The sequence below is a fragment of the Coptis chinensis genome, chromosome 7 (assembly GCF_015680905.1).
Source record: "Coptis chinensis isolate HL-2020 chromosome 7, ASM1568090v1, whole genome shotgun sequence".
NCBI classification, from domain to species: Eukaryota; Viridiplantae; Streptophyta; class Magnoliopsida; order Ranunculales; family Ranunculaceae; genus Coptis; species Coptis chinensis.
This window is the reverse complement of record NC_141462.1, coordinates 51,439,509-51,465,015: the sequence shown is the minus strand read 5'-3', so window position 1 is coordinate 51,465,015 and position 25,507 is coordinate 51,439,509. Positions and strand designations below refer to the sequence as shown.

Here is a 25,507-nt window from a genome sequence, read left to right as displayed (position 1 = left end):
CACATGTTGCAATATCATCCGAAAAGTGATGGTAATGAAATTTGGCCTCTGTCGGTAGTTCCATAGATAAATATAAGCCGAAATACTATCCAATAATATCACTAGTCCATTAAAAGATCCAAAACACATTGTTGGTCGAATATATGGCGGATGAAATTTGTATGAATTATCGGTAGGAGAGAAACTGTATAAATTACCTATATCACTGAATACATTATACTCATTGAAAGCCAGTAGCATTATGCGCGGACAAAAGTAACGACCTTTCTCAATATCTATGAACATTATCAAAACTCCCTCTAGTTCTTTTCGTGATGACTATGAACATAAATTGTTCATTGCTCATGACTATGAACATTGATTGTTCATAGTCCATACTGTACTATGAACAATCAATGTTCATAGTCATGAGCTATGAACATTCTTTGTTTTTGAAGAATGATGGATTTTTGAAGGCCTAAATGATTTTGAAGGCCTAAATGATGGATTTAGGGACCGAGAGGGTGGTGCCCACAACAAAGCTGTGGGTTATGCTTATTTTGACATTTCCAATCAAATATGGGCACGTCCATGTCTTTCCGACTTTGTTACCCCCTTTTCCAGTTCATTGACGTATGTCAACTTCATTGACATACACATCATATGCCAACTTCATTGACATCATTGGCAAACTGTATTGCATCAACTATGAACACTGAATGTTCATAGTCTAACAAGAGTATGAACATTCAATGTTCATAGTCCACTAGGAGTATGAACACGGAATGTTCATAGTCCAACAAGAGTATGAACATTAAGTGTTCATTGTTGATTTTCGCGATTTCTTCATTGGGTTCATAAACAATGGGAATTGGTGGCACCGTTACATTTTTCTTTTTTCGGGTTTGGGTGCTTAATCCTCCTGCGTGTTCGTGGAGGCATGTTTAAAATGACGGTCCTTCCACACTGTAAGCTCCCAAAAAACTGGATAGTCAATTTAAAATTCAAACAATTCAAAAAATTGGAACGAAGTGCCACCACGAACACGAATGATGTCAATTTTTTGAATTGTTTGAATTTTTTGAATTGTTTGAATTGTTTGAATTGCTAATTAGAAATCATTGGTGTTTTTTTTCTAATTGTAAGAATTATAAAACTATCCAATTTTTTGGGAGCTTACACCAATGATTTCTACAACCTAGGATCAGCTACCTCATGCCATTTTTCTAGTATCAATTATCCGACATAAAAAAAAACCGAAATCATTGGTGTAAGCTCCCAAAAAATTGGATAGTTTTATAATTCTTACAATTAGAAAAAAAAACACCCAAAAAAACAAGACAGTAAGAACATAACCAACGGTCCTTCCACACTCAACAAGCATGTCATTCCACACTCTTGTTTTTTAATTTTTCTGGACAATTTTTGGAGTCGTGCTTAGCAATCTTATTACAAGATTTACACATTCTTCTTGGATTCTCTAAGGCTTCCTCCACCCAGGCCTTTCATTCTCTCCGTTTTCTTCTTCCTCCCCTTCGTTTGAGAAATGTTGGGATTTAAAACCAAGAGCTGAAAAGAAGATTTAAGAGTTAAAATCAAATAAGATTTTTATCATTACAAAGATAAAAAAAAACAAACTAAATAAATTACCTGTGAGGTATCAACTATAGGCTCTTCAACTGGAGGTGCTTCATTATTCATTGCATCCGTTTTGTTGATAGTTTCCTTAAGCTCTGAAACTCCAATAGACATTTCACTCATCTTCTGAATAAAATATGCATATGTCTCAACACTAGTTGATGCATCATAAGCCAATTGAGTAGCAACCTTGATACAATGGGCAACTCTTAATGGCTCATGGTCTTCATGACCGGCCACTAGTCTACCATCAAACACCGCTCTGTATGTGTTTGCCTTTTGCGTCCACCGTTTCAAAATAAAATGATCTGGAATCTCTTCGATGTCATAACGCTGAAAAAGCTTTAAAATGTGAGCACAAAGTAATCCTTGAACTGAAAATTCTTACATTCACATCCTCTCCAAAGTTCCTCTATTAAAAGTCACTTTCCAAATTGAAGTTTGCTTAATGTCTCTTGTCTTCACCGTATAAATTCCTGTTCCATGTATGTCTATCTCTTCTCCAACAATTCTATACTTCATCTTAGCCTTTTCTAAATGTTTCTTGAATTTATTGAAAGCACTAATGGTATAAACTTTACCTGCATGCTTGAGGAGGAAAGCATCCTTAGCCACAATCACGAGAAGTATGTTGATGCGGTAATCGATTCCCTTTCATTCCCTCGGGCTATCGATTCCAAAGACCTCTCATTACCATGGACAAATTCCATAAGTGTAGTCGAAACTAACGAATTGATCATAATGAGAATTCATTGATTCACTTCAGCCCGGTCGTATGCATACCAAAAAAAAATATCATTGTGATAAGCGGAACCCAAGGCGTCGCGGTTTTATATATTTACAACAACCAAGTATTTTCGGTCAAGTTATACTTCAACGATGAGTGCAGACCACCACTTTCAAAATCAACAATCCTATATGACTTCCAAATAATATATGTAAGCTCAACACAAAGCATCGATCCTATGGTAAACAAATGACAACTTCTCTGAAAAATTTCTGCATAATGTGCCAAAGACAAAAACGATGTCGAATAGTAGGGAAAACTCTTCTAACTGCTGCTTTGCGATCATCGCTAAATCTTGGTCGGTTAAGTATTGAAGTTGGTGGGCGACCACCCATAGCTGCAAGCCATGTCCTAAACAACCACACAAATGTCTCTTACGTCTCATCAAGTAGCGGGGCACAACCAAACCGAATGGACTGCATGTGGTGGTTGACTCCAGTAAAAGGGGCAAACGGCATACCGTAAACATTAGTTCTATATGTTGTATCAAAAGATATGACATCCCCAAAGTACTCATATTGGACCGCGGGACCTTCCATCAACCCAAAAGAAATTTACTACTACACCTTTTGTATCTAATTGAGCGGCATAGTAGAACCGAGGATTTTCAGCACTCTTACGCCTAAAATAGTGAAGCCGCGGCTGTTGCATCATTATCTTTAGGCATTTTTCTCGTCAAACCATAATGGTGGTTCCAACAATGCTTTCTCCGAAACCCAATCTCATCCCCATGGAAAATGTCTGCCACTTTCCCTACAGGTATACCGTTGTCATGAAAAACCTCTGTCAAACTCTTTGCAGCTTCAGGCATATTTTTGTTACCTTTCATATATTGTCTCTTTGATGGAGTGACGAAACCATGGCTATGGCGATTTTCAGCCAAACTCACATCATATATATCTTCAAGTTTTCTTTTTGTAACTCGCATTCTAGCTTGGCAACCACATCTAATAGTCGAAGTACTTCTCGAAGCTACACCTTCAATTTCTTCTTTCTTGTTATGGACCCCTCGTGAGCAAACCAATAGACAACTAGAAGGCAATTCCACACCCGTTTGTTTTTATCGTAGTCCGAACACGAATCTCAAATCCCTCCCCGTTTACCAAACTCTCGTAGTAAGTCTTTGCTTCATCAACACTATTAAATTTCATACCTAAGTGTGGAGCAACTAATTTATTAACGTCATTACTTTGAGAATCGGACAACAAGAAGAAGTGCCAACAAAAGCTCTAACATTTTCTTCCATTTCTAGCAAAAAAGAAACAGAAAAATATCAAATGGCCTTAAAATAGATATTAATGACTCCCATATATTAAATTGACAATTTTAACGTCTATTCTAATTAGCAAAAAACGATTATGGTATAAAAGAGGGCTATAGAGCAATTCTTCGAGAACAAACAACTAAGAATTCTAATTCGAAAAGAAAGCACTTAAGTTCAAAATGACAATATCAAAGCAAAGAATATTAACTTCTTACAAATCGGAAAAACCAAAAGAATGATAAAATAAGATTAACTTACCTTGGTTTACAGAGATGGCTAATTCCAAAAAAATAGTATAGTGATTTTTTGTGAAAAAGAAAGATAATGGGCTCCAATTGAATAGTCGGGTGATCTTTTGTGAAGAAGAAACCGGCGAGGGTTTATCTGTAGAGAGTGAGTGAGGAAGAGAGAGGAAGAAGAAGTCTCAGAGTGTTTTGTTGGGTTTTTTGTTTTTTTTATGAATAGAAAATCAAAATGACCATTATACCCACCCTGAATTCTTTGTTTGATAAGGAATAGTTCTTGGACGTTGGATGGGTTGTGATCAAACGGGGACGGACGAGTGTCAAGATAAGTCATCAATTGAGTTCCAAGGTAGCCACCCCATATATATATATATATATATATATATATATATATATATATATATATATATATATATATATATATATATCGGGCTAGGTTTCTGACCCGAAAATCTAATATCAACATTACAGCCGAAACTCACCATTGGATCACCCAATCTAAATTAGAAATCAAAGTCACAAATATTGCCTTAACTAAATAGAATAGGGATATTTCGGTAAATTACTTTCTTTCTCTCCCAATTTTCATTTCTATTTTGCGATCAAAACCCTTACATTCTCGCTCTCTCTCTCTAAAAACCAAAAAATTTCATTTTAACTATCAAAAATCAAAATCAAATCGAACCCAAAACAAACGCCTCTCCTCCAACAAACTATTCTATTTCACGTACCCAAATTTGAAATCAAAAGATCCCAAAACCCTCTATTTTCGATTTTCAACACCCAAATTTGAAGAACCCATTTTCGATTTGTGGACCTCATCTTCAAATCCTTGTGTGCACACCCATTTTCATGCAAGAACTGGACCCCTTTCACAACTTCTCTCAAAATCGTACAAACCTCAATTTCCGTTAACCCATATTTCAACTTTGATGCAAGATTGTTGAAAGACCCACTGTTCATTAGGGGCATAACTACCCAATAGGTATCTTCAATGATTTTGATATGTAGATGAGGAACAATGTTGGGGTGTGGTGGTAAGTCTTCAATCGAGTAGAAAGTTAAAGCAGTTTGGCTTAGGTCAAGAATCTTGATAGCAAGGTCAGCAGCATTTTGGTATTTTAATTTGGTTTAGTGTACTTCTGATGTCACATTGCCACAGCTGAGTTTCTTTTCAATGATGTACGAAGTTCGTAACCTGGGATCAAAGTTGTTTGCCATGGTTGGCTTTCAAGTTTCAAGAAAGTGTGGTGAGGAAGAAAAATCAAGAAACAGGAGAGAGAAGAGGAAAGGACGAGAAAACCAAACTTTGAATTGTGTTTTCGATGTTGTAGCGGGCTCGGTTCAATTGTTGTTTTAGAGATGAACTTAAACGATACAAACACGTGCGCTTCTTCTAAGTTCAAGCAATGGTCACCTTTTTTGGTTTTGGATGCACAGAATCTTAAAGGTTTTTGGAAGTTGAATGTCCAACAAGAGTATGAATATTCAGTGTTCATAGTCCGCTAGGAGTATGAACACTGAATGTTCATAGTCCAACAAGAGTATGAACATTCAGTGTTCATGTTCATAGTCCACTAGGAGTATGAACAGTGAATGTTCATAGTCCAACAAGAGTATGAACATTCAATGTTCATAGTTGATGCAGTATAGTTTGCCAATGCGTATGTCAATGAAGTTGGCATATGATGCGTATGTCAATGAAGTTGGCATACGTCAATGAACTGGAAAAGCGGGTAACAAAGTCGGAAAGACATGGACGTGGCCATATTTGATTGGAAACGTCAAAATAAGAATAACCCACAGCTTTGTTGTGGGCACCACCCTCTCGGGCCCTAAATCCATCATTTAGGCCTTCAAAATCACGTTTTTGTTGTTTTAGGAAAGCTTTGTTTTTGCTATATCTTTTGATAGGAGAGTCCGTTTTCGATTTGGTCAGTTGGGTTAGTTCTATTTTGATTAGTAGTTTCTTAATATGTGGTTATCCCAAAACTTTCCATTTTTGGAAAATTTCGAGTTTTGTGGTAATTGGACTATGAACAATGAATGTTCATACTCTTGAACAGTCATATTAAGAAAACTACTCGAAATACCCTAATTACCACAAAACTCAAAATTTTCCAAAAATGGAAAGTTTTGGGATAACCACATATTAAGAAACTATTAATCAAAATAGAACTAACCCAACTGACCAAATCGAAAACCGACTCTCCTATCAAAAGATATAGCAAAAACAAAACTTTCCTAAAATGGCAAAAACGTGATTTTGAAGGCCTAAACGATGGATTTAAGGCCCGAGAGGGTGGTGCCCATAGCAAAGTTGTGGGTTATGCTTATTTTGACGTTTCCAATCAAATATGGCCGCGTCCATGTCTTTCCGACTTTGTTACCCATTTTTCCAGTTAATTGACGTATACCAACTTCATTGACATACGCATCATATGCCAACTTCATTGACATATGCATTGGCAAACTATACTGCATCAACTATGAACATTGAATGTTCATACTCTTGTTGGACTATGAACATGAACACTGAATGTTCATACTCTTGTTGGACTATGAACAACGATGAACACTGAATGTTTATAGTCCAACAAGAGTATGAACATTCAGTGTTCATAGTCCACTAAGAGTATGAACACTGAATGTTCATGGGTCAATTTGAGATACCCCCCTGTTATCTCTTCCACCTCATTACCTTCACATACTACTTCAAACACTTCACCATCCCCAATTGAAAATCTATTAAGAGGCACAACAACAAATTCCACAAATAAATTCAAAAACCCAGTATCATCAACATCAGAATCCTTCACAAACATCATACAATCACTGTCATTCTTTATACTTAGTCTATCCCCATTTAAGCAATATATTGGGTCACCACCAATCTCAAGTTCATAATGAAATGGGTTCGGGACAAGCGTAAGAATCAATGCATTCAATTGAACCAAGCACAAATTTTTTGCATCAACATTAAAAATTCAATAATCATACCCATTAATATAATCTTCAATAGTAGTCACTATAGTTAATGAATTTCCCCCCATGGTGCACCCTCATTTGTATCTTGGGTAATGGAGTTTCAACAATTCAATTCAACTCAAAGATCTAGTTTATCATTTCCCATCTCAATCATAATTAAAACAAACATCCACATCACAAGTTCAAAAGAAAACAAGATATGTATACTATGAACGAAAACTATTTCTATCTACTCTCTTAATAATCATTATCCTTAACTCTTCTTGCATCAGTATCCTTAACTCTGACAGAACTCAAAACTCTGACAGACTTCAGCTTGTATCAGTATCCTTAATAATAGACCATGAAAACGCAATCAATAACCAAAAATACTTACATTTCACATATTACGTATTCTTTTTCTCTGGACAATTTCTCGAGTCATAGCTAGCAATCTTTCCACAGTTTCTACATATTCTTCCTGGATTGTTTAGGGCTATCTCCCTAGGGGATTTAAATCTCTCTGCATTCTTTTTTCTCCCTTTTGTTTGAGAAATGTTAGGATTCAAAATCAATATATGAAATAAAGATTTGAAAGTCAAAATGAAATAAATATTAATATCAAATTAAACATTAAACCTATATCAAATTAAACATTAAAATCAATTAACCTGTGAGGTATCAATCGAAGGTTCTTCAACTGGAGGCTCTTCATTATCTGCGACTCCTTTGGAAGTTTCATTCAACATTGAAACTCTAATAGCCATTTCACCCATCTTTTCTATAAAATATGAATAAACCTGAACAGTATTCCCTGCATCGTAAGCCACTTGAGAAGCAACCTTAATACAATTAGCCACTCTCAAAGGTTCATGGTTTTCATGGCCAACCACTAATCCAGTATCAAACTCCACTCTATACGTGTTTGCCTTTTGCATCCACCATTTCAAAAGAAAATGCATTGGAATCTCTTCGATCTCGTAACGCTAAAAAAGCTTTAACATGTGACCACAAAGTAACTCCATAAACTGAAAATGCTTACATTCACAGTCTCCCTCTAAGGTTCTTCTATTGAAACTCACTTTCCAAACGGACTTCTTCTGCGGGTCTCTGAATTTCACCATGTAGCTTCCGATTCTATTGTTGACAATCTCGTCCCCATCAAATTTGTACTCCGTCTTTGCCTTCTCTAATTGCTCCTTAAATTTATTGAATAGATTAATTGTATAGACCTTCGCAGCATGCATTAGGAGAAAATCATCTTTAGGCACAAATTGTGAACTATGCTCGGTGCGGTAATCAAAATCTCTTTCATTCCTAGCAATCAAGGCCAAAGACCTCTCATTACCATGTACAAACTCCATCAACCTAGTTGTCGAATTTACGAATTGGTCATAATGAGAATTCATCGATTCACTTCTCCCAATCGTATGCATACCAGCAAAAAATGTGTCACTGAGATAACAAGGCACCAATTTCTCCCGTATATTATACATTTTTGTCAACCAAGGATTTTCAGACAACTCATTATTCTCTATTATTGTACACCATCTTCTTTCAAAATCACTAATCCTATACGAGAAAGAAATAATGTTCTTCAAGTCAGTTACCAGTGTCTCAATTTTAGTAAATGACAGCTTCTCTTGAAATTTTTGCATAATATGCCAAAGACAGTAACGATGACGAGTATCAGGGAACACTTTGGCAATAGCTGTAGTCATCGCTCTATCCTGGTCAGTGATGATTGCCGTTGGCGCACGACCACCAATGGCTGCAAGCTAGACCTTAAACAGCCATATGAATGTATCTTCTGTCTCATCAAGTAACAATGCGCAACCAAACTGAATCGACTGCATATGATGGTTGACTCCAGTAAAAGGGATAAAAGGCATAGAGTATGCATTGGTACGATATGTGGTATCAAAATAGACAACATCCCCAAAATACTCATACTGCACTCGAGACCTCCCATCAACCCAGAAAAAGTTTACTGCAGTCCCATTTTGATCTAGATTAATGGCGTAGTAGAACTGGGGATTCTCGGCACTCTTCTGCATAAAATAGTTAAGCACGGCAGTTGCATCACCTTCTTTAGGCATTTTTATGGTCGAACCATAATGATGCTTCCAGCAATCCCTCTTTGTAAACCCAAGTTCTTCCCCATTAAAAATAGCTACAACTTTGCCGACTGGTAAACCATTTTCACCAAAAAATTTCAGTCAACCTCTTCGCCGCTTCAGGCATATTTTTGTTTGATCTCATGCAATTTCTCTTTAGAGCATTTGCAATGCAGGGGATTATGAGAGGTTTGTGACTATAGTCACCGGTTTGGTGCAAAAATGGTTGTGCAATGCAGTGGTGAATACCTGGTGACTATAGTCCCCAGTTGATTTCAAGGTGAAACCTTCCACCGAGATAGTGGCTGACTTGTTAACTTCGGACGGGATCTTGGATTAAATGCAGGTTACAAAACTCACCAGACGGAATCCAACATCCAGTCTCGCTATATTTCTTTTTTTCCAGATAGAATCAAACATCCCGTCCAGAGTCCTAACGGCTAGTTCACCAACGGTCAGAAAGTCAGAACGGTAAAAAACGGTCAAAATAAAAAACTTTGGTATATATACAACATTTGTTTCATTTCAACTCACACACACTTCCAACAATCATATATCATATTTCTTCTTCTTTAAAATCAGTTCTTCAAAAAAAGCAAAATATCAAATGGCATCATCTCAAGCATCTCAAGCAAGTGGTAGCACTAAAGCAAAAGCAAAAACTCACTTTAGCATGTCCGAAGATTAAGCTCTATGTCTTGCACGGATAAAAATTAGTGAAGACTCCATTGTTGGTGCTTTCCAAAATGCAAAAGGATTTTGGAATCGTGTAACAAACGAGTTCAATCAAGCACGTGGGTCGGATAGGTCTTCCGATTCAATTAGCGGTAGATGGAAATATATTTCAAAAATGATGAACAAGTTTGTTGCAATTATGAATGCGGTAGAGGCTCGACATGCAAGTGGTACAACAATACAAAGCCGGGTAATTACAACTTTGTCAATTTGGAATTTATTGATTATCTTAGTCTTAGTCTAATTATTTCCGTCTTAGTCTAATTATCTTAGTGTATTTATTATTTCCATGTTAGTCTCAGTCTAATTATTATTGTAGTTTAATTATCTTAGTCTTAGTGATTATTTTAGTCTAATTACCACCATTTTATTTTTTAGTTGTTCGAGGCAAGAATAACGTACCAACTACAAGAAAAAACGGCTTTTTCACTTGATCATTGTTACGTTATACTCAAGGATAATCCAAAGTGGAGTAACATTTTTGAGGCAAGGTCAAGCCGCCCCACAAAGGGAAAATGTTGCAAAAATGATGGTGAAGATTCAACTTCTAATTCACCAAGTGTTGGTGGAGTTGAATTGGAGGGTTCTCAAGAAATAGAGCGTCCTCAAGAAATGGAGCGTCCTCTTGGATCGAAAAAAGCCAAGTCCAAGAGGAACCAAGAAAAATCAGTTGGTATGTTGGAGGGTTACTTTACACGTTTAGAGGATACATTTGCACAGGATGCAAATGAAACACAAAAATGCTTAGAACTTAGGGAAAGGGAATTTGCATATGGTCAAAGAACTATGATGGCAGGAGAAGAAAAAAATCGGATTCAAATGGAAAAAAATCAAGTTCAATTGGAAAAAAAATCGGCTTCAAAAGATGCAATATGAAGCTAAGATTTTAGCGACCGATACAAGTGTCCTCCATCCCGATACCGCTTTTTTAATCGAGCAACAACAAGCTGAAATACGTGCTGAATGGGCAAGAGCTAGAGGTGGTTCTAGCTCTAACTAATCTTATGTAATATCTAGTATTTTATTTTAATTAAAGCACTATGTATTTTAATTAATGCACTATGTATTTTAATTTCACTATCTTTTTAATTAATGCACTATGTATTTTAATTTCACTGTCTTTTTAATTAATGCACTATGTATTTTAATTTCATTGTATTTTTAATTAATGAACTATGTATTTTTATTTCACTGTTTTTTTAAATTAATGCACTATGTATGTTCTTTCAAATATAATTATTTTCATAAAAATACAATTACCAATAAAATTAAAATATATTATAATATAGTTCATTAAAACACAACTCATTAAACATAACTCATAACTTATTGGAATTACATAGGAAATACATTAAGAAATACATAGGAAATACGTTGGAACTTCATAGTTCACGTTAGAAATACATAGGAAATACTTTGGAACTTCATAGTTCACGTTAGGAAATACACTTTCATTTCCATTTTAATTTTCACCTCATTCTCCCTCCTCTGGATCCGACTAATTTGGATCATAAATTGGTACCGGATATACTGTTTCTTCAATGCCAGTTCAATTAAAAACATGCTCAACTAAGTCCATGTGAAGATTAGTATGTGTAACTTCATTTCTGATCTTATTTCTTGCTTCAATCATCTGATAGACAAAATGAAAACCATCATCTTCCTGAAAGAGCGCAAGTATTGTTTCTTTCCTCTGACCTTTCCAATTCCAAACTCTACTTTCACGTTCATTCTCAACAATCATATTATGCATTATAATGCATGCCTTCATTACGTCTCCAAGAACAACAACACTATGACAACGCGCAGAAGCCTTAACAATATGTCATCGTGCCTGCAAAACTCCAAACGTCATTTCAACATCTTTTCTTGCAGCTTCTTGATGTTGAGTAAAGATTTTTTCATGCTTATTTCTTGGATAACGAATGGCTTGAACAAATGTGCCCCATTTTGGGTAAATACCATCAGTAAGATAATATCCCATATCGTAGTCATTACCATTAACATTAAATGCAACAGCAGGAGCCTCACCTTGCTCTAATGATTCAAAAATATGAGAACGATGAAGCACGTTAATGTTATTATGCGAACCTAGTAAGTCGAAGAAGCAATGTCAGATCCAATAGTGTTTGTCTGCAACGGCTTCAAGTACCAAAGTTGGTTCCTTCTTGTACCCTACATGTATTCCAGCCCATCCAGTTGGACAATTCTTCCACACCCAGTGCATACAGTCGATTGATCCAAGCATTCCTGGAAAACCCCTTGCCGCATTTTCAGCTAATATCCTTGTAGTGTCTACCTCAGTTGGTCGTCTCAAGTACTCTTTCTCAAACGTCATGATTACTGCCTTGCACTAACGCTTCATAGATACATTTGCTGTGGAATCTCCAATTTGTAAATACTCATCCGTTAAATCAGAAGAACAACCAGTTGCTAATTGTGCAACTGCAGCTAGTCCCTTCTGTAACCCAGAAATTACTTGTCGACCCAATCCATCCACCTTGTCTTTAAAGTAATCATCGAATGCTGCAACAGTTTTCAACATATACATTAAAAGCTCTCTTGTCATCCTGTACCTTCGTCTAAACTTATGAGGAGGCCACCTATAAGGTGTTGTGAAGTAATCCCTCATTATCTTTTGTTTATTGAAATCACCACCATCTCTAAACGTGTACTCTCTGCCCTTCACAGATCCACCGCGTTTGTCTGTATCCACATCTTCAATTTCAATGGCTGCTTAAGTCATTAATGCCCCAGCAATGGATAATAACTGCAACCTCCTCCTCCTCATTCGCCTCATCATATCATTATGCTCATCTCTTACTCTTTCCATGTAGTCATCTTCAGAGGAAGTACCAGAAGACGACCCGGTAAAACCAGAAGACGAACTATTACTACTAGATCCTCCCCATAACCTTTGGTTAAAGGCAATTCTTTCTTCTCTAGACATTTTTTCTATTTTTAGCTTGGTTGTGGAGAAGAAGATGGTTGTTTGTTTGTTTGATCTAAAAGAAAGAAGAGTAAAACGAAATATGAAGGGTAAGGTCACATGTGACCGTTCGATTTTGGTCCACTCTCCAATTGACAACACATTTTATCAGATTTTTGTTCACTCTCCAAGTGACAACACATTTTATCCAAATGTTTATCCAAATGTACCCTCAATAATTCCAATTTATGAGCTACCATCCATAATTCCAATGTATGGAATAGTAAAAGGCGCAGTGGGAAGGACCTATTAACCAGACGGGATGTTACATTTCGTCTCGGTCTAAAAATATCAGACGGGATGTTACATTCCATCCCGGTCTACCATACACTATTCCTGTCAGAACCAAACCACCTGCAAAAATGAGTGATATTCTATCAAAATTTTCTGCCATAACCAAGACATAGGAAATGAGTGAAATGCGAGGTCTAGCTTAACCTACGAACTTTTGGAATGAGTGAAATGCGAATGTGAAATTTTTGGAAACATACGAACTTATACTTTGGAAACGTACAAACTTATAATTTTCTGAATTTTTTTTGCCATAACCTCATTTGTTTTATTGACATATTCATATCCAAAACTTGCTAATATACTTTGGAAATAATAAATAAGACAAACAACAATCATGAACAACACCCAAATCTAACACAGAAACTCGATAAAAAAACTAACTTATAATTTCTGAAATTTTTTGGACATAACCTCCTTTGTTTAATGACATATTCTTATCCAAAACTCATCAAAAAAACAACCTGCTAAATCAAAAGTCATTACAAACAACAATCTCAAACTCCATAAGACAAGTAATGGCACACATTTATTACAAACTAGAAAAAAATATCTACTGAGACCTCCTCCCCCTACGAGAAGGCTCGGTCGAAGAGCTCTCCCCCCTACGTCGTTGTCGCCTCTCTGGTTAAGGTTGAGCTTCAGGTGTGGCACTTGTAGCATTCTCCAACTCTTGCACACGTCTCTGAAACTGCAAAGTTCGGTTTCGCTCTTGTAAGTACTCAAAACTGTAACGAGAGGACTCCATGAAGGACGCACGCATGGCATAACTGAGAGAGCTATAGTTAGGGGTTATAGTGAATAATAATAATAACAAATCATAAATAAATTCAAATCATACTAACCTCGGCTAACTGCTCAAACTGTACTGACAAATCTGCTACCAATGCGGCATCTACTGGTGGAATAGGTATGCTCATATCTTGCCCCTGAGAAGTAATCATGCTCCAGTGCCAAAGGTCAGACTCATCAAATATATGTGGAGTTCTTTGCGGCATCTGAATATCATGAGACACCCTGGGCTGTGACTGTGGCAACTCCACTCCTTCTGGGAAATGAATGTCAGGCCTTAATGCTTCAGAAGTAACCCCTTCAAAATTGGTGCCCCGGTATAACGCACTTAGCAAGAGACCTCGACCAACCCTCTTCCAATACAAGTCATAGTCTCCCGTAAAAATGAAAGCTGGTGCATCTGGCCAATCATTTGGGTTTACTCTATAGTGTGAAAGAGTAGCAGGAAGAATATCAAAAGCTGTCATATCTATAGGTGGTGGGTAAGGTATAACAATCTCTCCAGATACTTACCGCCAACATCTGTCCCCAAGGTACCATGCAGTTACTGACCCTACAAGTATCATTCGCCGCTGAGAAAGAAACCTTGCTCTATGACACATATAGGATAGTCTACGGTACTCAGTGTTCTCTAGAACATCTGGAATATCCACATAAGAGGTCTGAAATATGAAGGACTCGACCTAGGGTTGCTACTCAATCCGGGTAGCTCCTAAAAGCTCAATCTGCTAATAAGTGTTATGAATATTATGCGATAGATCCCCATACCCCCTCTGCCTACGATGAAGCCCCCATGCTTGAATACGTGGAATCAGGTCATGAGTCTCATTCTCTTCCAACCTCTTCAACACAGGATGCATCACACGAAAATGTTCGTACCACCAATACTAAATCAATAGATAAAATACAATATATATATATATATATATATATAAACATGTCAACATTAATAATTAGATAAATAAATGAAATGAAACAATAACTTAATAAATAAGACTTACCGGTATAATCCAAACAAAGCCGCACCAATTGCTTTTAGCGGCTTTCGTCTCAATTGCGAGGTCTAGCCAGCGGTAAATGTATGCCAAGATGGATTAACCCCAGTCATAATCCCACATCCTCTCTATGTCTGAAACAACGGCCATCCACCTGATATGTAAATAACTATCAGTGTATCCGAATAATACCGCACCAACAAAGTAGAAGAGGAAGGCACGTACATATTCGTGGATCGACTCCTCACCAATATGATAGTCTTTCGGCTTCTCCTTGAGCCTATTCAAGTATCTCAAAGTAAACCAACTCATACTTATAGCTCCTCCCTTAAACTGCTCAGCCGATAATCTCAAAAACCCGTCTTCCTCATCATCTTCTACCAAATCAAAACCTTCAAAGAAACTCATCGCCGTAGTAAAAACCTCTAAATTTTCATCAAAAGGAACGACATCTTCATAACCAATTAGGATACCCGTGAGCATTGTGAAATCAAGAGGGGTAATCCCAAGCTCACCCCATGGGAAATGGAATGTGTGGGTAGTTTGCCACCATCGCTCAACTATCCTAAACAACAACACTTGATCATTTTGTCCCAAATTAGAATTCAAAAAGTTACCAAATGGTGTGGCAGCTATAATGTTGGTAACCGTGACAAAATTAGGATCCATTTTTTATTTCATACAATGGCACCACGACACAACATTTGAAAGTGCACAACGCACTTTCCATCTACATTCAACCAACACGCAATACGATATAATTACAACTATTTTTTTTTAAACAATGCGACAAATTCAAACTAATTACACAACAACAAACTTGATATAAACTAACATAAATAATAATAATTAACATAAAAAAAATCTAAAACTTACTTGAGACTCCGCCACTCGATTTGCTACGTGTCGGACCGATGTTGACGCTAATGGTGGGTGTTCCTCGATTTCACAACGCGGTGGAAAATTGAACCCATGTTCAATTTCGTCCTCCTCGCCCATATTTTGCGTTCTTGACGATGATCCTTTTTGCCCCTTTTTTTTTGGATATTTTGACATTTCCAAACCATCGGGAATGCTCTTCATGTGGTGAGATTGGTGGGGATGCATTGGGGGATGGAGAAGTCATTAGGAATTGAAGTTTGTGAGAAAAAGTTGTTAATAGAGGCTAGAAAATCACAATGGAGGCTGGGAAGAAAGTGAAAATGGAGCCTGTTCGCGTCTATTCATATTGACTCACCAGACGGGATGTTACATTCCGTCTCATTATAAAATACCAGACGGGATGTTACATTCTGTCTCAATCAAAAACCTCCATACAGAATCTAACATCCCGTCTAAGATATTTTATTCACCTTTACATTTCACAACTTCACCTTGGTTTTCACCATTTTGGTGAAAATAGGGTGAATAAGTGCTGAGGTGGCGGTGATAAGGGGGATTATATTCACCTGCATTGCAAATGCTCTTACTGGACTAACCAAACCGTGGCTATGGTCATTTTCAGCACAACTTACATAGTATATATCTTCGTGTTTTCTTTTCGTAACACGCATCCTAGCGGGGCAACTACACCTGATAGTGCTAGTATTTCTAAAAACACCCACTTCTCCCACTTCTCTCTTGTTATGGAGCCCTTCACGAGAGAAAACCATTAAACAACTAGTTTATGCATTTCTCTGTCCGGGGATTTATTGGAAGAAGACCCAACAACTACGTCTTCTTCCATATTGATAGCTATATTTTCTGCCATTGACTCCATTATACACGTATTTCAATTTGATTAAATTATTTAATCAAAAGATTCAAATGTAAAATCAATTATTCACAAAGCTCTGTTAAAGTTGATTTTTAGAATTTCAATTTTGGGTTTGATTTCAGTAGTGGAGGAGAGAGTGAGAGCGCGCAAGAAGGTAAGAGTTTGTTTTGGGTTCAGTTTGATTTTGATTTTTGATAGTTTAAATGGAAATTTTCAGTTTTTGGAGAGAAAGAGAGCAAGAAGGTAAGGGTTTTGATCGTAAAATAGAAATAAAAATTGGGAGAGAAAGAAAATAATTTATCAAAATACCCCTGTTCTATTTAGTTAAGGCAATATTTGGGCTTTTGATTTCTAATTTAGATTGGGTGATCCAACGGTGAGTTTCGGCTGTAAGGTTACTGTTAGATTTTCGGCTGTCAACCTATCTGTAGAGAGAGAGAGAGAGAGAGAGAGAGAGAGAGAGAGAGAGAGTTTATTTTGACACGTAAACAAACTCAAAATCGTTATGGCATTTATAAGTTTCGGATTAGGCTAATATTTTGTAGATATGATCTCCTAACTATTCTAAATATTGTCACAAATAATCAAAAAATTCCAAACTTGCCAAATGTAGTTAACAATTTACAAAATTTGGCTAATTGTAGACTGTTCATTTTCACCATTTTTGATACTATATTTGGCAAGTTTAGAAAATTTTGATTTTTTTTTATTATTTGTGACAATGTTTAGAATAGTTAGGAGATCATATCTACAAAATATTAGCATAATCCAAAACTTATAAATGCTCTAACGATTTTGAGTTTGTTTATGTGTCAAGATAAAATATGTCCCTAGAACCCCTCCCATATCCTACCTACATTAATATCCGTTCATCCAAGATGCTCACAGTGAGCCATGTCAGCAAATTTAAAAAAAAAAACCCATGTTTTCAGAATATTTATTTTCCTTCTTACAAAAAATACCCCTAAAATTGATCTATTTTTTAATTTATAGAAATCTATTAGGTCTTTTCACAGGTGATGAGAAAAAAAAAACCAAAAATACGCCTTATTTGAATTGTATGCTGGGGTAAGTAAGTAATTAATAACCCAAAAAAGAAACCAAGCTGTCGTCAAACACCCAAACCCTCTCAAATCTCCAAATCAAGAAAAAAATGGAAACCAAATCTCACGGGTTCACACAATCCAGTTCTTTCTCTAGATTGGTACTCGAAATCCAGATTTGACCCTGGTGCAGATTGGTTGACTAAACTTTCCCATCCCATCAAGATAGCAAAACCATCCATCCCTTATCTGTTGTCTTTTTAAGTTTTCACTAGAGAAATTCTCAGCGGCTTCTACGGTAAGAGTAGCAGAATAGGCCCGCTGATCTGCTGCTAGGATTCACAAAGCTAGACATCTTGCATTAATGAAGGAGAAATACACATGGAATGGAGCCAAAAGCTCAATGGAACATGGAAGGCTCTCCAATTGGAATACTTGACACGCTTATCGTCCCTTTCATCTCACCAAAGAATCCCCACCTAACAGGGAACTATAATTGAAATGGTGAAAACGGTTGGAATCTCTTAAAATAATTAGCCTTCCAACTATCTTTGATATGTATTTTATCGCGTTATGACAATCTTTGCAGACCCTTAGGTTCTTGATAACTCGGATTGGTCTCCCTGCTGGTACAGTCAATAATCCATATGCCACTGCTATGATACTTCAGCATATGCTCCTTCTCTTCCTCTTCAACATCATGCAAACCCATCTTAGTCTTAGAAACATAGCCTTCTTTCTTCAAGCGCCGATCCAAATCTTCTAGGAAAGCATAAATTTTGTCCTTCTACTCTCCATAGCATTTCAAAACACACACTCTCCATAGCCTTTTAAAACACACACTTTATCAACTTCACAACACAAGACAACCAAAAAAATCCAAAACTTTGGTACCACTTTGCAATTGTTTGATCTCGAGATTACCACGTAAGATTCACTCTCCCACACTCATTTTTTTTCATTCGCCTTTCTATATATATTTGTTGTGAAGAACTGCACATGAACAGTATAATTAATGCATTTGTCTGTCTTATTGGTTATACATATTTTTTAATATAATTAAACGGGCATGCTTTAAAATTATTAATGATGTTTTTATGGTTTATTTGAACTTAAGCCGGATATACACTGTGAGCCGACTTTTTTTTATCCAATTAAATGGTTGGAAAAACTGAGTTGATAGCAAATGGCTACGATTCATTTCATCATCTCAATCTTTAAATGTAACTTATGTAAGTATGATGTACGTTCATTTGTTGTTGTAATGTTCAGATGATGAGAAAGAAACAAGGCACTTAGAAGCTCTAGAAGGCGCAGAATCTGAATAAACTTAAGCCGGATATACACTGTGAGCTGACTTTTTTTTATCCAATTAAATGGTTGGAAAAACAATTAGGTTGAAAGAAATGGTACTGTACAAAATTGTGAGAATGTGAGTCAGATTTTAACAAATTGAGACCATGAGTGGCGACTTGGTATATGGAACAATGATTTCATCATGAAATTTGATTCATGTTTGACCGATGTTTGTTATCCCGGCCTGTGTTCAATTTGTATTTGTTACAGGGTTCAATTACTAATAATCACTTACTGAGTTTATCAATTGATATGATGACGAAGACATGGATGGTAAGGGATTGACTGCAAAAGAGCAAGAAGCTTTAATTGAGATTAGGAAGAAGAAGAAACTTCTCATTCATGAGAATCGGATCAAGAAGAGCACTACAAATAGCAGGCTCATTGTACCAAGGAAATTTGACACACAAAGGAAGTTCACAAAGGAGAGGATGGGAAGGGATCTGTACGCGCTAGGGTTGGATCCCAGTTCAGCTATTAACTGTGCTCGAAGTAGGTCCGTATCTAGGGGAAGAAAGAGGGAAAGGTCAGTGGTAGGTGGAGCTGATGATATGGATGTTGATGTTGACCAACCCAACAAGAAGCTGCGACTGAGGTCTCAATCTTGATCGAGGTCCATGTCTCGACTTCCTGATGAAGTTGTGCCAAGAGAAGGCTTCAAGGACTCTTAATAAAAATTGAAGGCTGTGAAAATGGGTTGGAATTCTATCAAGAAGAGAAATAAAAATGCTAAAAAGGGAGAAGGGGATATGGTCATTCCTAATCTCAAGCCAAAGCATCTGTATTCTGGAAAGCGCGGAGCTGGGAAAACTAATCGGCGTTAGTTTGTTTATCCAAGGTAGACAACTTTCACACATTTATTATCAGCTAGGGGTTTTTCTTTTTTTTTTTTTGTTTAATTTCCATTTGTCTATCATTTTACACTTATTTGGTATGGATTTTTATATTTATGAATTGATTTTATTTTTAGTGATTGTCTCCCTATATTTGATACACACTCTTAATCTGTTAAGAAGATGTGATAATTTGAGATTGTAGTATGTCGTATCGAAATTTTTAACTTAATGGGATACCTGATGGTTCATGCATAAATTGGTTAGACATTTCTGGGTTCGTATATATCCTTTAATCGAAGTAAAATTCATCATATCTGATAGACCCATGAGCAATCAGTAGGTATGGCATGATCCAAGAAAGCTGTCCTTAGTGAGGTGCTGTTTTTAAATTGTTAACCATTGTTTTGATTGTTGTTGGTACATCCTCTTGGATTATATGGATTACATAATCCCTTTATGATGTTAAGGCTTATTTAGTATAGTGTTATGTATAGGCCACATACAATTCCCTTCAGTTTGAATTATATCTGTGTTATAGGATGTTTATGAAATGCTCTAAAATGATATTTGTTGAAGTGGGATCAATAACTTTGACAAAAAATTGACTTAATTTAAGGCTAGAATGATTAATGAACTAGAATTTGCAACTCTAGCCTGTGGATAGGTTTATGAACCCAGAGTCTGGAAGCTACAAACCCACGTCCATCTTGCTAAGAGAGCATTTTATAATTGGATTTATTGTGATTACTCTATTGAATCATTGCTCTTATTTTGATTAACCTTAGTTGAACAATGTCAAACTCTTTTGGGCTCAATTTGAATCGTTTGTGAAAATCAGGTACTTTTTAAAATTTAGCATTATATATTGGGAATTCGATATTGAGAAAGTATAGATTCGAAAACCAACATTCTCTATTCTTGAAGTTTTCGCAAGTTCTTCTTGCCATTTGTTATCGGTCATATACCCTATAATCTCTTTTCGCTCTCAATGATGCCGATTGAGTTATTATATTCACTTGGTGTCAAAGCAAAGAAGGTTAGAATGGAAGCTAGGATTAGAATGGTAGGTGATCATGAGGTACAGAAGTAAGATCTAGCTGCTTCATATACATAGTGATGTAGTTTTGGATTGAATTTCATTTTCTAGGTTTAGAATGAACCACCCTATGGCTATAAGACTGCCGACGTTCTAACGTTAGTGCTTATTTTTGTTATGACATTGGCATTATCTTTGGAAGGTACATCTCAATCTCCATTATGTTATTAAAACATCATTGATACCAACAAAAGCATCACCTTATCATAAATGTAACATTCAAAGCGGGAAAATATGTTAAGGCTTCAAAAAGATATGAGAAGGTAAGAAAGCTTTTAGTAGGATCGAATTATATTAGTGATGATTTTGTTTTATTGCAACTGACTGCAAATCTCCTTGTAATTAGGCTTGAAAATTTATTGGATATGACACCAACTTCAGTGAGGAAAATAAACAATCCAAGGTTATGAAGGTAAGCTGCAATCTAAACAATGCAACTTGCAAGCTGACGCTATAGGAATACATACAAACAGGCAGATCGAGAAGCATAGTGTTTCATTTTAAAGTGGTTTTCTACTACCTTACATTATGTTCAAACTATTGAAGGACCAAAGGACACGGGTGATCTTTCTCATCTGCATTTTTGTAAATGAATTATTGATTTGTTATTAATTAAGAGAAGAATATGGTGCTATAATCCAACCGCCTATAGATGTTGTTTTACATGTGTTGGTGTATGAATTGAATCCTAAATCATCACATTTGATTTCTACAGTCAATCTATTATGAACCCTAGCACTTATAACAAGCACATGCATCTATGTATAACACCCTATCATAGTATCTATGTAGTAATATGGGTACTACGCAAGGTAATATTTTTATATGTATAAGGATCTATATATATACTTTATTATGATATATATTGGTACATCCTTATTAATCTTTTAGGATTCTTATATGATTGCATATGCTTAGCACTTATAGGGTAATCAGGTGATGCAAAGGTTGTTGCTGTGTAATTCTTATGAACATGTTATATATATTTACTGATTATGCCGTGTAGAAGTTCATGACAACTTGGAAGGAAGCATGTCAGCTGGATCCGTTTGGATTGTGGTAATATATTTAGTTTGTTCTGAACTTTTATGGCCTCGGAGTTGCTTTAGTTATGTCAAAAACTCTACAGTCAGGTTCTAATTGCAAGAACTTTGATCTCTCTCTCTCTTATAGAAACAAGCCTTAAGGTCCCGCTTCTCTGTTGACCATGCTCAATGACTAATGAATTTCTTCCTTTTTATTTTTTGCGTCTTCAGAAATTTGTTCAAGGTTTTGCACAAGTTATTGAAACAAGAAAAATTTGTTGCAATGGCTGGGCATGGTAATACTCTTTGTGTTGGTGGTAATGTGGTATTAAAGAAAGACAGAGATGCAATAAACAGATGATGTTGATGGTTCATGTTACTTAGTTGGACCAATGTGGTGAACATGATACAACATACCTATGAATTAAGTATAAGGTGAGTCTGACATTCCTTTCGACTTATTATCATTTTGTTTATGTTTATCTGAAATTGTAATTTGTAGAGAGAATCATCTTTGATTCATGTTGATTCTTCACTGATCAAGAAGTTGCTGAAGGACAGGTTATATATATGAATGGGTATGGGTCAAATAATTGTTGCAGGCGTAACTTCCAGTTCCAGAGATGGACATGAAAGGACATCACTTCATTGGGCAACATATTATGGGAGGTTACTTTACTAATATGTAGGTTCATTTACTTAAACCTTTTTTTGTATCATTAGTTGTTAATTTATCTATGTGGAAGGATTATATTTTGTTCCCAGTTGCACTGAACTTCTAAGTGGGTATGTTGACAGTTTTTATATTGGTTAAGTTTTTTACCATAATACTATCTTATTACTCCGTAAAAATTGTAACAAATTTTAGTATTTGATTATAGAGAAGCCATTTAAGAATGGTCCCTGAATTATAGTGAAGTGAAGTCCACTCTTTGGATTGGATGTTCATTGTTGCATGTAAATTCCACTATTGGCAGGTGGGCTATTCAGAGTGCAGACAATCCAGACATCAGACATTTTAACACTGTAATTTTAACAACTCCGTATAGCAACCCGTCAAGAGGAAACAATCAAAATAAGCACCTCTTGATCGCTATGTGGAACCTTGATTTTTGGATATGAAAAGGGGTGAATGAAATGGTTTATATAATTGGAGTTTGTTTCACCAAAATTGATTAATGCGCACAAAAACTTTGTGAACACTAACTTTTAAGATGAAAAATAATATGACATCTTTTTTCAACATATACTTTTAAGCCCAATAAACAAACATACCCGAAATATGTATTTGCTAACCTGGTCTGTTATAACTTCTAAGAATAACTAAATGAGTATCAGTTAAAATAATGATGATAATCTCTATAGTAGTAAGCCTGTCCAAATATGTCTATCGCTAGGAACTATATATATTATACAAATGGACTTAAGCACATCAACCAAAATTAAAAGCTTCAAAATTAACAGAACTACACATAATGGGTGGGTTTAAGAATAGCAGGCCCGACCTCCAGTGGGCTAGTATATATATATATATATATATACAGAGTTTGAGCCTAAAGCCCACAGTTCCAGTTTAATTATGGATAAAAGACACCTGGTTTTTTATTTATGTGTAAAGCCCATCCGGTTGACTTTTGAGTTAGGTTACCACTTTGCCCTTTAAGACAAAACAAATAACGCCAAATATGAAACCCGACTTAACTTTCTCATGGGAACTTTGTCTTGAAATTTTGTGAAATTTCAATCGGTAATTTTGTCCTTAAAATTTCCTATTGATTTCTCTCCCGAAATTTCTCCCAAACACTGCAACATGGATGTCTATTAATATTACAACAACCACTGTCAACTCCCACTGCACCATGAATGTTACATTGTCAACTATATTGCAACATGGATGTTGCACTATCTATTACTATTGCAACAACCACTGCAACATGAATGTTGCACTGTCAACTATACTACAACGTGGATGTTGCACTATCTATTACTACTTCAACAACTACTGCAACATGAATATTGCACTGTCAACTCTACAGCAACATGGATATTGCACTGTCTATTACTACTGCAACAACCATTATCAACTCTCACTGCGATATAGATGTTGCACTATTAACTCTTCTACAACAACATGGATGTTGCACTGACTATTACTACTGCAAGAATCACCACTGGCAACTCCTACTGCAACATAAATGTTGCACTGGCAACTCTACTACAACATGAATGTTGCACTATCAACTCTAATGCAACATGGATGTTGCACTGTCTATTACTATTGCAATAACCACTATGAACTCCCACTACAACATGGATGTTGCACTACTCTACTACAACATGAATGTTACACTATCAACTCAACTGCAACATGGATGTTGCATTGTCTATTACTACTGCAACAACCATTGTGAAACTCACACTACATACAAGTCATTTTATTATACTCACACTAATGGACATACTTAGTAGAAAGTTTGTCGCAGAGATATGGATTAAAACGGTGATATAATCAGTTGCAGTATTAAAGGCTCCAAACATGAGACATTCTACAAATGACAATTTGTGCATGAGGAAGGTACTTGTAACAAAGCGTGGTATTAGAAAAGCAAATTAAAAGCTTGATTATTTTTAGTATAAAACAAAAAAGAGATGTTAGCTTATCTAAGAACAAGAATGTGTTTTTTATAGAAGTATCAGGATCACCAATTTTCTCGAGGATGACTCCTACAATTTCATACAAGTTTCCATGGTAAATAAGTCTTACTTGCAAAAGATTATCCAAGACTGGCGCAACGCAAGACCTCACTTTTGGCTCCTTATCTGAAATGCATTCAAATGCGTAGTAATCAAATTATCACATATATTAACAAAGCCACTTTCTTCATGATGATTTTTTTTATGAAACTCACATCACCCTTTACAATTACCACAACCTTGCAAAAGCTATGAACCCATCGCAGGGCTTCTAATTTAACTGCGAGAGGAGAAGAAGCATGGAGAGACTTAACAAAGAACATGTTGTACTTCTTTAAATACTCAATAGCCAAATTAGAAGCTACATTCTTGGAAGAATAATGACCGACAAACTTTTCAAAGATCAAGACCAAAGACGAAGTCTTCTTGCTTAAATTTTTTCTTACAAAGAACTTACTTAAGAGTTCAACTTTACAAAGCTTGTTTAAGGTCCTTAAAACACTGACTTGAACCTCAATGTAATCTCGAATTGGTAACTCGAAAGGATCAAGCTTTTTAAGAATACTAAATGCCATTTTCATTAATCTCTCGCTATAGCACGCCGCAACCTATGGTTGGCCCAACAAGCTCCAATCACCACGTCCTAAGGAAACATTGCCCAACAAGACCTTCAAATCAAACTTAAACACAAATTAAGCTCTTTTTCAAAATCCAAACTTATTTGAACCAGCAACTTTAATAGTTCTAGCTTCTCAATCAATGATGAAATCGACTATTCGACAACTTCATTACTCCCATGCTTAAGCAAGAACAGATACGTAGCTGCACAACCCCTTGTCACAAGGTGATTCGGATGCAAACGCAGCTGACTAACTGACGAATCTAACAATAGTATTTTCACC

At 36.1% G+C, this 25,507-nt stretch overlaps 1 pseudogene; it reads left to right on the top strand.

Moving 5' to 3' along the window:
• The first annotated feature begins 19,220 nt into the window (after positions 1–19,220).
• LOC147487846 (nucleolar GTP-binding protein 1 pseudogene) lies at positions 19,221–19,829 on the top strand (annotated as a pseudogene).
• Positions 19,830–25,507: the final 5,678 nt, after the last annotated feature.